The sequence below is a fragment of the Mus caroli genome, unplaced genomic scaffold (genome assembly GCF_978045245.1).
Source record: "Mus caroli unplaced genomic scaffold, Mus_caroli_1 scaffold_6, whole genome shotgun sequence".
Taxonomy (NCBI): Eukaryota; Metazoa; Chordata; class Mammalia; order Rodentia; family Muridae; genus Mus; species Mus caroli.
This window is the reverse complement of record NW_028227261.1, coordinates 129,073,869-129,085,427: the sequence shown is the minus strand read 5'-3', so window position 1 is coordinate 129,085,427 and position 11,559 is coordinate 129,073,869. Positions and strand designations below refer to the sequence as shown.

Below are 11,559 nucleotides of genomic sequence, written 5' to 3'. Positions count from 1 at the left end.
CCGGGGCTACCTACTCACCAGAGTGGCCCCTTGCCTGCCACGGGCTCACTCCCATTCAGGGCCCTCAGTACCAGGAGTGGGTTCTTCTAGTTTCCAGCTCGCTTCTAATTCTGGGAGCCATTTTGGGCCTGCCTGGCACCAGAATGTTTTTTGTCTCAGGCTAGCTATTTGTCCAAATCTCCCTTGGTGCCAGACTGGTTGGCCATTTCAAGTTTGCTTTTTTCAAGGAATATTAGGTTACTAATATTCATAGGTTAGAACACTGAACATAGACATAGTCTCTCTCCTCTCTGCCACCCACCAACATACATGTGATACGGCAGCCATACCTGCAACACCTCTAGTGGTAACAGTCTAAGGATTCTTTTGTTTGTTAGTTTGGTTTGGTTTAATTTTTAAAAACCTATTTATTCACTTTAATCCTAATATCAACTCACCCATCTTCCCAGTATTCCTTCATGCAGATACTCCCTCTATTCCCCCCCCCCACTTCTCATCTGAGAAGGGGGAGACCCCTCTGGATATTCTGCCTTTCCTTCCAGACATAAGTTCATCCTCTCCCACTGAGGTAGCCTAGTTAGGGGAATAGAATCCATAGGAAAGCAGCCTATTCAGAGACAGGTCGCATTTAGTTATTAAGGATGTGACCAAGACCAAGATGCAAATCTGGTACACATATGTGCAGGGTCCTAGGCCCAGTCTATGCTTGCTCCTTTGTTGATGGTTCAGTCTCTTGTTGGTTCCGTCCTCTTCAGGTCCCTCAATCCCTCCTCCAACTCTTCCACAAGACTACCCAAGCTCCATCCAATGTTTAACTGTGAGCCTCTGCATCTGTTTCTATTGGCTGCTGAGTGGAACCTCTCAGAAGACAGTTATGCTAGGCTCCTGTCTGCAAGCATATCATTAGTAGTGTCAGGGATTGGCTCTTGCCCATAGAATGGATCTCAATTTTGGGCAGTTATTGGTTGGCCATTCCCTCTGTCTCTGCTCTATCTTTGTCCCTGCACATCTTGTAGGCAGGACACATTTCGGGTCAAAGGTTTCGTGAGTTGCTGTCCTTATCCTAACACTGAGAGTCCTGCCTGGCTATAGGAAATGGACACTAGATGATCCATATCCCTCACTGCTAGGAGTCTCAGGTAGAGTCTCACCCATAGACAGCCTGAGGCCTCCCCCATCCCAGACCTCTGTCACATCCTAGAGATTGCTCCTCCCCCACTGCTGATTTTCATGCCTCCTACAGCTCATTCCTCCTGCCCAATTCCCCTCCTCATCTCCCTTTCCACCCAGTTCCCTCCCTCCATTCACTTCTGATATCTATTTTATTTCTTTCTGAGAAAGATTTAACCATCCTCCCTTGCTTTGTGACCCTCTTTGGGCCAGTGGATTATAGCATGGTTGTCCTGTATTTTATGGCTAATATCCATATATAAGTGAAGATATACCGTGCATGTCCTTAGGATTTTCTTAAACAATTTATATTCATAAGTTTTTTTAACCCTAGAACTTCTTATGCAACTTTGGATATATTCAGTCACAAAATAAGTATATTATATACATTAACATTTAATGATAAAAAATCACAAATAAATGTATTTTAAAACAATGATCTGATCTGTATTTACTATTAAAGAGCTTTTCCTTTTCAGCTATTTTGATGACACACTGAGCACTGGGTTTTGTTCTTTTCAGTTATACTAAAATATGAAATGATTCCATTTTTAGGTATGAGAAATTTCAAATAATTAACTTAACCGTGAACTGTAATGGCCATGCATGAAATCATGCACCACCACAGAATGCACAGAGAACATAGCACATCTTCTTCAATATTCTACAGTTGAGATGTAATTTTCAAATTACAAATTTAAAAACTTGATTCATAGTAGCCAGGAACTGGAAACAACCTAGATTTCTCTCAACTAAAGAATGAATAAAGAAAATGTGATACATTTACACAATGGAGTATTACACAGCAATTAAAAACAATGACATCATGAAATTTGCAGGCAAATGTATGGAACTAGAAAAAAAATATTCTGAATGAGGTAACTGAGATTCAGAAACACAAGCATGTTATGTATTCACTCATAAGTGGATATCAGCTATAAAGTAAAAGAGTGATGGTGCAGTCCGCAGACCCAGAAAGGCTAAGTGATAAAAAGGGCTTGAAGGGGTGGGGCATGCATCTCCCAAGGAAGGTTAAATAGAACAGATTTCACAGGTGGACTGGGGACAGGTTGGGTTGTGAACACAAAGAATCAGGTGAGGGGAAAGAGGGAGAAAATACTGGGAGAAATGAATGGAATTGGGAACATTTCTGGGCCAGGTGGAAACTTAGCACCTGGTCTTACTGTAGCTTGTTATGCTGTGTTTAGTTGATGTCCCTGACAACCCTGTTCTTTTCTAAGGGGAGGATGTTGACTAAGCATGCTCAGTCAGTTAACAGGTTCCCTAGTGCAAGAGTGAGGATTAAAGGGAAAAAAAAAAGACAATTAGACAACATTGTAGCATAACCTCAGTGAATTCTGAGACTGAAGGTGGGTGTAATTTTTTTCCAATCTGCTTTTATGCCATTTTAATTACATGCACGTATTATGGGCAAGCAGAACAATAAGGAACTAGAAAGGCAATAAACAAAGTCCTGTGATTACTCCCATGACAGCTGTTTCCAAGGGCTTGTCAGAATGACCAAAATACCTGAGCCCACTTCCTTGTCCAATCCCCAAAACTTGCCTGAAGCCTACTTCTTTTTTTTTTTTAATTTTTAAATTTTTTATTAGATATTTTCTTCATTTACATTTCAAATACTATCCACAAGGTCCCCTATACACCCCCCCCCCCAATGCCCTGCTCCCTTACCCACTCACTCCTACTTCTTGGTCCTGGTGTTCCCCTGTACTGGGGCATATAAAGTTTGCAAGACCAAGGGGCCTCTCTTCCTAATGATGGCCGACTAGGCCATCTTCTGCTACATATGCAGCTAGAGACATGAGCTCTGGGGGTACTGGTTAGTTCATATTGTTGTTCCACCTATAGGGTTGCAGACCCCTTCAGCTCTTTGGGTAATTTCTGTAGCTCCTCCATTGGGGGCCCTGTGTTCCATCCTATAGATGACTGTGAGGATCCACTTCTGTATTTGCCAGGTACTGGCAAAGCCTCACAGAAGACAGCTATATCAGGGTCCCTTCAGCAAAATCTTGCTGGCATATGCAATAGTGTCTGAGTTTGGTGGCTGATTATGGGATGGACCGCCAGGTGGGTCAGTCTCTGGATGGTCTATCCTTTCATCTTAGCTCCAAACTTTGTCTCTGCAACTTCTTCTATGGGTATTCCCTATTCTAGGGAGAAATGAAGTATCCACACATTGGTCTTCCTTCTTGATTTCCTTGTGTTTTGGAAGTTGTATCTTGGGTATTCTAAGTTTCTGGGCTAATACCCACTTATCAGTGAGTACATATCATGTGAGTTCATTTGTGATTGGGTAACCTCACTCAGTTTGATATCCTCCAGATACATCCATTTGCCCAAGAATTTCATAAATTCGTTGTTTTTAATAGCTGAGTAGTAATCCATTGTGTAAATGTACTACATTTTCTGTATCCATTCCTCTGTTGAGGGACATCTGGGTTCAGAAGCACAAAAATCCCTCAAGAAATTCCACTTGAAGCCTACTTCTTATGTTTCACCCTAAGATTAAAATTCTTGCCTTAATCTACTTCGTTATAGTAGCTGAAAGTTAGACACTTGCCAAGTGGCTCCCCAAAAGACTCTCAACTTCTCCCCCTTTTTTATTTCGTAAACAAGACTGTGTCTGTCTTATGGGGTTCTGACAAGAATGCCTCTCTTACCCATTGTTGAATTAGTATTATCAAAAGCAGTGCCATTCTGTCTTAGGTTGGTAAGGCTCTGTGCAGAACTTACCTGTCATTGGCTACAAGTGTGTAAAATTAATAACTCTGCTTTGTGGTTCATTTTTAGTTTCAAGCCATGCACTTTGGCTGCCAACATGTTGATGTTGTTAAAGGCAAGCTTTAACAGGATGGCCAGGAATAAACGTATTCCCAGAACAAGATTAGGCATGCTATTCTTGAAGCTTGACCAATACTGACCTTAGTCCATTAATAATTTTGTCAGCAATATCTGCAGCAAAGCTCATCAGAGCAGCATTCTTTAAATTCATAATTTCACTATGCAAAATCAAAAGATCCAGAGAGGTGTTAGAATTATGCCAAATACACTGCAAGTGTCTTTGAACTTTTTCCCAATTATAGTGACTGTCATTGTAAATTTTAGAAGTCACACAAATCCATTGGTATTTAGCATGACACTTGAGATAGTGTCGTATTCTTAAACTCTGAACCTCTTCTCTAATAATTTGAATAGTACCATAAAGAGCATCAATCCATTGTTTCAAATGCCTATCTAAATCCTCTAGAATACTCGGAACATTAGTAACATTTTTTACTAAATGATTAATGAAAGTAGTTGTCTTAACTTCTTGTGTCAAAGTAATTGCAGCAGTGGTGCTAGCTATTAACTTAATTAAAGCTGCTATAACAGTAATAATCAAGTCCACTACCCTCTTGCCTCTACTTAAAACCTCACTCCCTTCTTCCAGTACCTGCAAGCTTTTTCCAGAATACCAACGTCCTGTAATACTCACAGGCAATAAAACAAAAGTTGGTTGATATACCATCATAGCAGACATGCCAGATTTCAACACATTAACACAACCAATAAAACATACATTAAATACTGTAGAAGAAATAAAAGTGATTTTAACATGACCAATTAATAAAAGATTTGGAGCCTTAAACACATTCACTAACACTTGTTCCAAATCCAGATCCTGTCCAGTTTTATCTATTGCTAACATAACATCATAGAGAACTGCAGCTAACTTCCAACTATATCTCTAAAAATGTCCAGAACCAGACTTCCAAATGAAGACTGTTATTTTATTTTCAATATTAGATTGATATCTAGACCAGTCCACGATTCAGTTAGAATAACTGGTCACATTAAATGAAAGAGAAGAGTCATCACAACTTCTGTTTTTGATTAAGATTTTGAAGGCAGTTTCCAGTCTCCATGTTCTCTGTCCCACAAAGTCTAAAATCTTGAAGCCAACTAGCTTGTCCAATCTGGGATATAGGCAAGCAAAGGTGGGTCAGGAACACAGCTTCCCAGTCACCATTGTCAGGGCAGCCTGAAAGCTCATGGTCAGCATCATTCTTTGTCCCAGCATCAGCATGTCTCACCAATCACTCTGGGAACTAGCATGATCTTTCTGCATCCTGGGGAAAATTGCAAACATGCCCTCTTCCCCATATTAAATACCTGATCAGGACCATGCCATGTGCTAGTATGTGAATCCTTCCATTTTTACCTAGTCATAAGTATGCCTGGTTGTAGGGTGCCATAGATACTCATAGAGTTCCTTGGCATCCAAATTTTTAAAATTTTAAAATAAAAAGAACATGATTTAAATAAATTTGTGGTGTATATAACTCCTTCATCTTTATTTTATGAAGGTAGTTCCACAATGCCTGTTTCTCAATACTTTGTCCCTGGGGATTATAAGGAATCCCAGTAATATGGGTAATATTAAATTGTCAACAAAACATCTCAAGTGCTTGACTGTAATAGCCAGTTCCATTATCCGTTTTAATCTGATTTGGAACACTAAGTATAGAGAAACAATATAGGCAATGACTAATTACAATTTTAGTTGCTTCTCCTGTTAAAGCAGTTGAAACTAGAAAGCCTGAAAAGATGTCAATAGTCACATGTACATACTTTAATTTTCCAAAAATCAAAAATATGAGTAACATCAATTTGCCATAATTGATTAGGTAAAAGTCCTAAAGCATTAACAGCATTATGTGATACAGGTAGAAATTAAGGACATTCAGGACAAGTCTTTACAATTCGCCATGCACATTCTCTAGATATACCAAATTGCTGTCACAAGGTATTACTATTTTGAAGATATAAAGAATAAGATTATTTGGCTAGTTGTTCCTATGTAAGGCCTATAATCTTCCTGGTAAACAAATCTGCTGTGGCATTGCCCTATGGGGTCTTGTCCAGGCAATCCAGAATGAACTCTTAAATGTCCAAGGACAGTCCTTTAAAGGAACAGTATTTTCTCTTAACTTGAGTTGTATTTACATAAATAATTGTGAAATTTGAGAATTAGAGTATCTTAAAAAAAAAAAAGAACAATTTCAAGCAATTGTAAACCGTGAGCTATATATTGGCTATCAGTGTACAAATTAAAAGCTTGATTTTTCAGAATTTTAAAAACAGCAGCTACAGCACATAGTTCATTTATTTGTGCTGAAGCAGGGGGAAACTCAAGAGAATGAACATGTGATCCAACCTCATATGCTGCCTTCCCATTAGATGAGCCATCTGTAAATATAGTAAGCACACTCTCTATGTGTGAATTTACAGGGAATACAAAAGCATGAATAGAGGCAAATTTAACAACTTGTCTTTTGATAATGATTATCAATTTTGGCTAAAAAATTTGCACATGCAATAGGCCAAATATGAGTATTTTGCAATTACCAATTTAATTGCTGTTTGGAATAAGGAACAAATATTTCATCAGGTTTTTACCCAAAATATTTCCGTGATTCTATCTTACAATTCTGTATTAACACAGCAACAGCTTCATAATAAGGTGTTAAAACTTTCTTTGTAGATGAAGAAAGATGAATCCATATTAATGGTCCCTTTTGCCAAAGGGCTGTTGTGGGTGCATGAGTTGTAGCAATGATGCAAGCAGCCAACAATTGACCATAGTTTATATAATGTATCTGTTGTTGGATAATAGCTTCCTCCACTTTCTGCAAAGCTAGTCATCCCTTATTAGTTAATTGTCAAGGAGAATTAGCATTTGCATCCCTGTTGAGGGTATCAAACAGAAGTTTAAGTTCTCCTGTAGTAAGGTAGTAAGCTTAAGATGAGGTCTCAGCCAATTAATATCTCCTAGCAACTTTTGAAAATCATTTAGAGTAAACAAATTATCTTTTCTTATTTCAATTTTCTGTGCTATAATTTGTTTAGCATACAACTGATGTCCTAAATATTATAAAAGTTTTAAAGCTCATTGTATAAGAGCAAAGGCTTGTAGTAAAACTCCTTCCGAGGAATCAGCTAATAAAATATCCATATAATTAATAATATATACTGAAAGATTCAAAGTCCTAACCTCTTGTATTGAAGCAGCAACGAAATTTTTTACATAATGTAGGGCCACTAGCCATTCCTTGAGGCAAAACTTTTCAAAGATACTGCTTCATGGGCTTTTTAAAATTACAAGGAAGCTCACTAAAATCAAACCCTTTACATTCATCAGGATGCAAAGGAATAAAGAACAATCCTCCAAATACATTATAATTCTATATGGAGTAGGCAGGTCAGATTATAATGCCTCTTAAAGTTCCATAGCCTCATTAACCTTTCATAAATCTTAAGATTGAACTTTGTTTTGAACAACATCTTGATAGATCTGTAATAATGCTGTTTTGACTTAAGAGTAATTCCCAGATCCTCAGAGACAAGGCAAGGGCCCAAAAAACTTAGGCAGGATTTGCAAAACAAAAGCAGTGCCACACAAACCGCACCGAGGCTGCTCTAAGCCTTGCATTAACTCAAATGTAAATATTTCTTTTTTTTTAAAGAATTTTTTATTAGATATTTTCTTTATTTACATTTCAAATGCTATCTGGAAGTCAATATTTCTTAATCCTAACCTATTGCCTGAGGCCTGGTCCAATGACTACCCCTCCTGCAGTGAGGACAGATTCCAGGGGAGTGATTCTACTGTCTGTATATGCCTCTAATTTTGGACACTCTTTCCTAAAATGAATTATACCCCCATATATAAAACATCCCTTATCACCTCAGCACTGTGAAAGCATTACTTGTATTGTAGTCCACTATAAGGCAGTAGCCCTAGCCAGACCCTGATTGTATGTGGGTCCAATTTCTGCACAAAGACAAATGTATCCAGATAAGTCTGTCTTTGCTTTGTATGGCCAGAGGGTCACATGGCAGATTAGCATTCTCATTAAGACAATTGTGTAACAAAAGGAATTCCTGCTCATGGGTCTCCAAAAATTCTACTAGCTCCTTTTAGCATCCTATCCACAAATTCCTGAAACAGTTCATAAGGAGCTTGCTTGATATTAGATAAATTCCCACTGAGATCTCCTTTCCAATCTTGAGAGGGTTAAATTTGCTTCTATCGTTATATCCAATAAAGCTTGTATAAAAAGGGGCAGCAGGCCTTTTCTGGTCACAGCTGTTTTTAACTTTTATTTCTCTAGCAATCATCTTAATCTCAAATATGGGTGAGTTAAAAATCCTGAGCCTGTGATCAAACTATAAACTGCAGCCAATGGAACATTGGCAGCTCAACTATAATTTTTAAGTTTCTCTTATAAGACCAGAGCACAACCACAACTTTGAAAAGCAAAACTCAACCTCCAACAAACAATCCAGTCTCCAAAAAAATCAGGTACCGTGCTACAAAGTTTGGCTGCCAATTCCTGCACAGGAACACATGATGGTGCAGCCTCTAATACCTTACCAAAGAGAAACTATTTCAAATCTTATCTCTTATAAGTCTAGTTTCTAGGATAAGAATTACGTAAAATATTATTCCAATTTAGAAGTATCTTTAGAGATCTGTTTCCCTGGGTTGGCTCATGCCACATGGTGTAGTTCTGAATTACTCCAACCCGGAGTTACCAGATTTAAGTCAACTTTCTGTTACCAATGTTACAAATTTTTAATCATACCCAATAACTTATAAGTCAATAACTTATAACCAAGACATGCAGGACATATTTATACTTTTTAAACCAGTCAGAAACAAAAATGAAATAGCTGCATACATTTACTTATTTAAACCAGACAAAATTCTTAATTTTTCCAGCTGTAATTTCAAGAGAGGAGCTACTTGTTACCTGCTGAACCCAATAAATCACAGTCACAGAGGTTTTCATAGAAAGAAATAGTCCTCAGTTCCCTTACCATAGAACTTGAGAAGCTGCTGGTCCCTTTAAGAGTGGCTTTTAGAGAAAAGCTCCTGGCAGGGCTTCTTCAACTGTACTAGACTCCTAACTACAGGTGTAGGCCTCAAAAGGCCAATTGAGACCGTTTTTTATTTATTTTTCTTTTCCTCTCTCTCTCTCTCTTTCTCTCTCTCTCTCTCTCTCTCTCTCTCTCTCTCTCTCTCTCTTTGAAATGAGTTAAAACTAAATCAAGGACTGAACAACAGGCAGATAAAATTTTAACCATTTATTCTTTTAAACATGAAACATAGAACAACAATCAATCAAACTGCAAAAGGGAAAACAGATTTATCATTAACTGGTCAGTTTTGATGGACATGGATAGATTGGAGCAACCAGGACAGACAGCAGACAGAGAGGGAAGAGAATTAGATATCCCAAAGGGACCCAGATATTCTAAGTAAGGAAATCAGAGCCAAGCATTCCTCCAGTAGGAGCCAAAGAAGAGGCAGGACATCTCCCAACCTCCTCCTGTCCCTAGGAGAGCTCTGAAACAGCTTACGTTCATTTTACTTCTCTTTTGCCGAAGCATCCCCAGATTATCTGAGAGGACTTCTTTTCTCAAACCCATTCTCTCATGTCTCCAGTGTAAACTATCTCTAGTCAGGGCCCCAAAACTAAATTTAAGCACCTATGAGAAATACTTTCCCTTCTCTAGATTTTAGCATAGCTCTAACATACACAAAACATATTTTACCATTACCTTGTCCCTCTACAAGGTATATTCACCACTGGCTCAAATAATCTTTACTTTCCTTTGCACACGTTGCCACATGCCTGTGCTGTTTTCCCACCCCCCACCCTCACTTTCTGGAGACTGATGTTGAGGCGCCATTTGACCAAGCCCGCTCAGTCAGTCAACAGGTTCTCCAGTTCAGGAATGAGGATTAAAAAGAAAAAAGACAATTAGACAACATTGTAGCATGAGCTCAGTGAATTTTGAGACTGAAGGTGGGTGTAATTTTTTCCAATCTTCTTTTATGCCATTTTAATTACATGCAAGTATTATGGGCGAGCAATACAATAAGGAACTAGCAAGGCAATAAGCAAAGTCCTGTGATTACTCCCGGGACAGCAGTTTCCAAGGACTCCTTAGAATGACTAAAATACCTGAGCCCACTTCCTTGTCCAAGCCCCGAATCTTGCCTGAAGCCTACTTCTTGTGTTCCACCCTGAGATCAAAATTCCTGCCTTAACCTACTTCCCTATTATAAGCCTAAAGTTAGGTTTTTCCCAAGTGGCACCCCAAAAGGTGCTCACAGGAGGTGGGGGTGTATCTGAAGGAGAGAGAAGGAACAGGGGAGTGGGGGAGACTGGGGGAGGGAAGGGATGGAAATTGTGGTTGAGATGTACTATATGAGAGAAGAATAAAAAAAAAAATTAAAAAGACCAAAGAATAGCAGAGACACACAAGAGTAAATGCATTGTTTATGACTTGATTGTTTCTCCAGATATGATGCATACCACTGATGTAGCTAAAATGATTAAGTGAATTCTAAGGATTCCATTAATGTATCAATATTATTGTGCTGGTTACTTTTTTTCATCTTGATATACCTTAGAGTCATCTGGGAAGAGTGAACCACAGTTGAGAACATGCTTCTATCAAACTGCCTGAAAGCAAGACTATGGGTCATTTTCTTGTTTACTGAGTGATGAGACAGAATCTGTAATCTTATATTTTTTAGACCCTTGCCAAAGCACTAAGATACCTTCTCAGTAGAGTCCTGTGACAAATGTAATGCATGCTCTAATTTCTACTCTCAGGAACTCCTCCACTGGAATGTTTTAGTGGGTTTTCTCCATATCTTCCTAACCATATTAATATCTAAAATATGTGTTGTTTTCTTGGAAAGTTTAATATTTCTACTCTACAATGTTCTGAGTTTTTAATAAATCATCAATTTCAGATCTATATAAATATTTTTATGTGGACATATTTACTAACTTAGTTTTAAGTTATATAATATAAATATAAATATAAATATAGTATTCATGATGCAGTTATTCTTTTCATTAACAGTGTAATTCTCTCATTTTGTACTTCAATTCAGGCTACTAGGCATTGATGTTTTGGTTACTAAAGTGACTTGTTCTTTAATTAAGGTTTAAATTTTAGTATTTATAAGTCATGATTATAAACAGAGTTAAAATGTAAGTCTCTGATTTTATGACACTTACAAATGGTTTATTCTGATGGTTAAGCTTTGTTCTTTTAGGTTATCACTAAACTTCCAATCTGTAATATGATGAACTGTGGTTGAGAAACAAGGCAAGAACAATGTAGTTCCACACTCTTTTAAATAAAGAATTTCTATGATCCTAGTAGCAGGAAATGTTTCTTCATAATTAATCCTATATGTGGTTGAAGATAATCTGGTGTTGACAAAATCAAATTGGTCCTTTAAACACTGGACCTATTTCCTTTTTTTTGGTTACATTGTTCTAAGGTCCAAGTTTTAAA

The 11,559-nt window shown here is 37.9% G+C and overlaps 1 pseudogene; it reads right to left on the bottom strand.

The window, feature by feature from the left end:
- Window positions 1-228: 228 nt before the first annotated feature.
- Window positions 229-351, bottom strand: LOC115031027 (small nucleolar RNA SNORA17; annotated as a pseudogene).
- Between the last annotated feature and the right edge of the window lie 11,208 nt (window positions 352-11,559).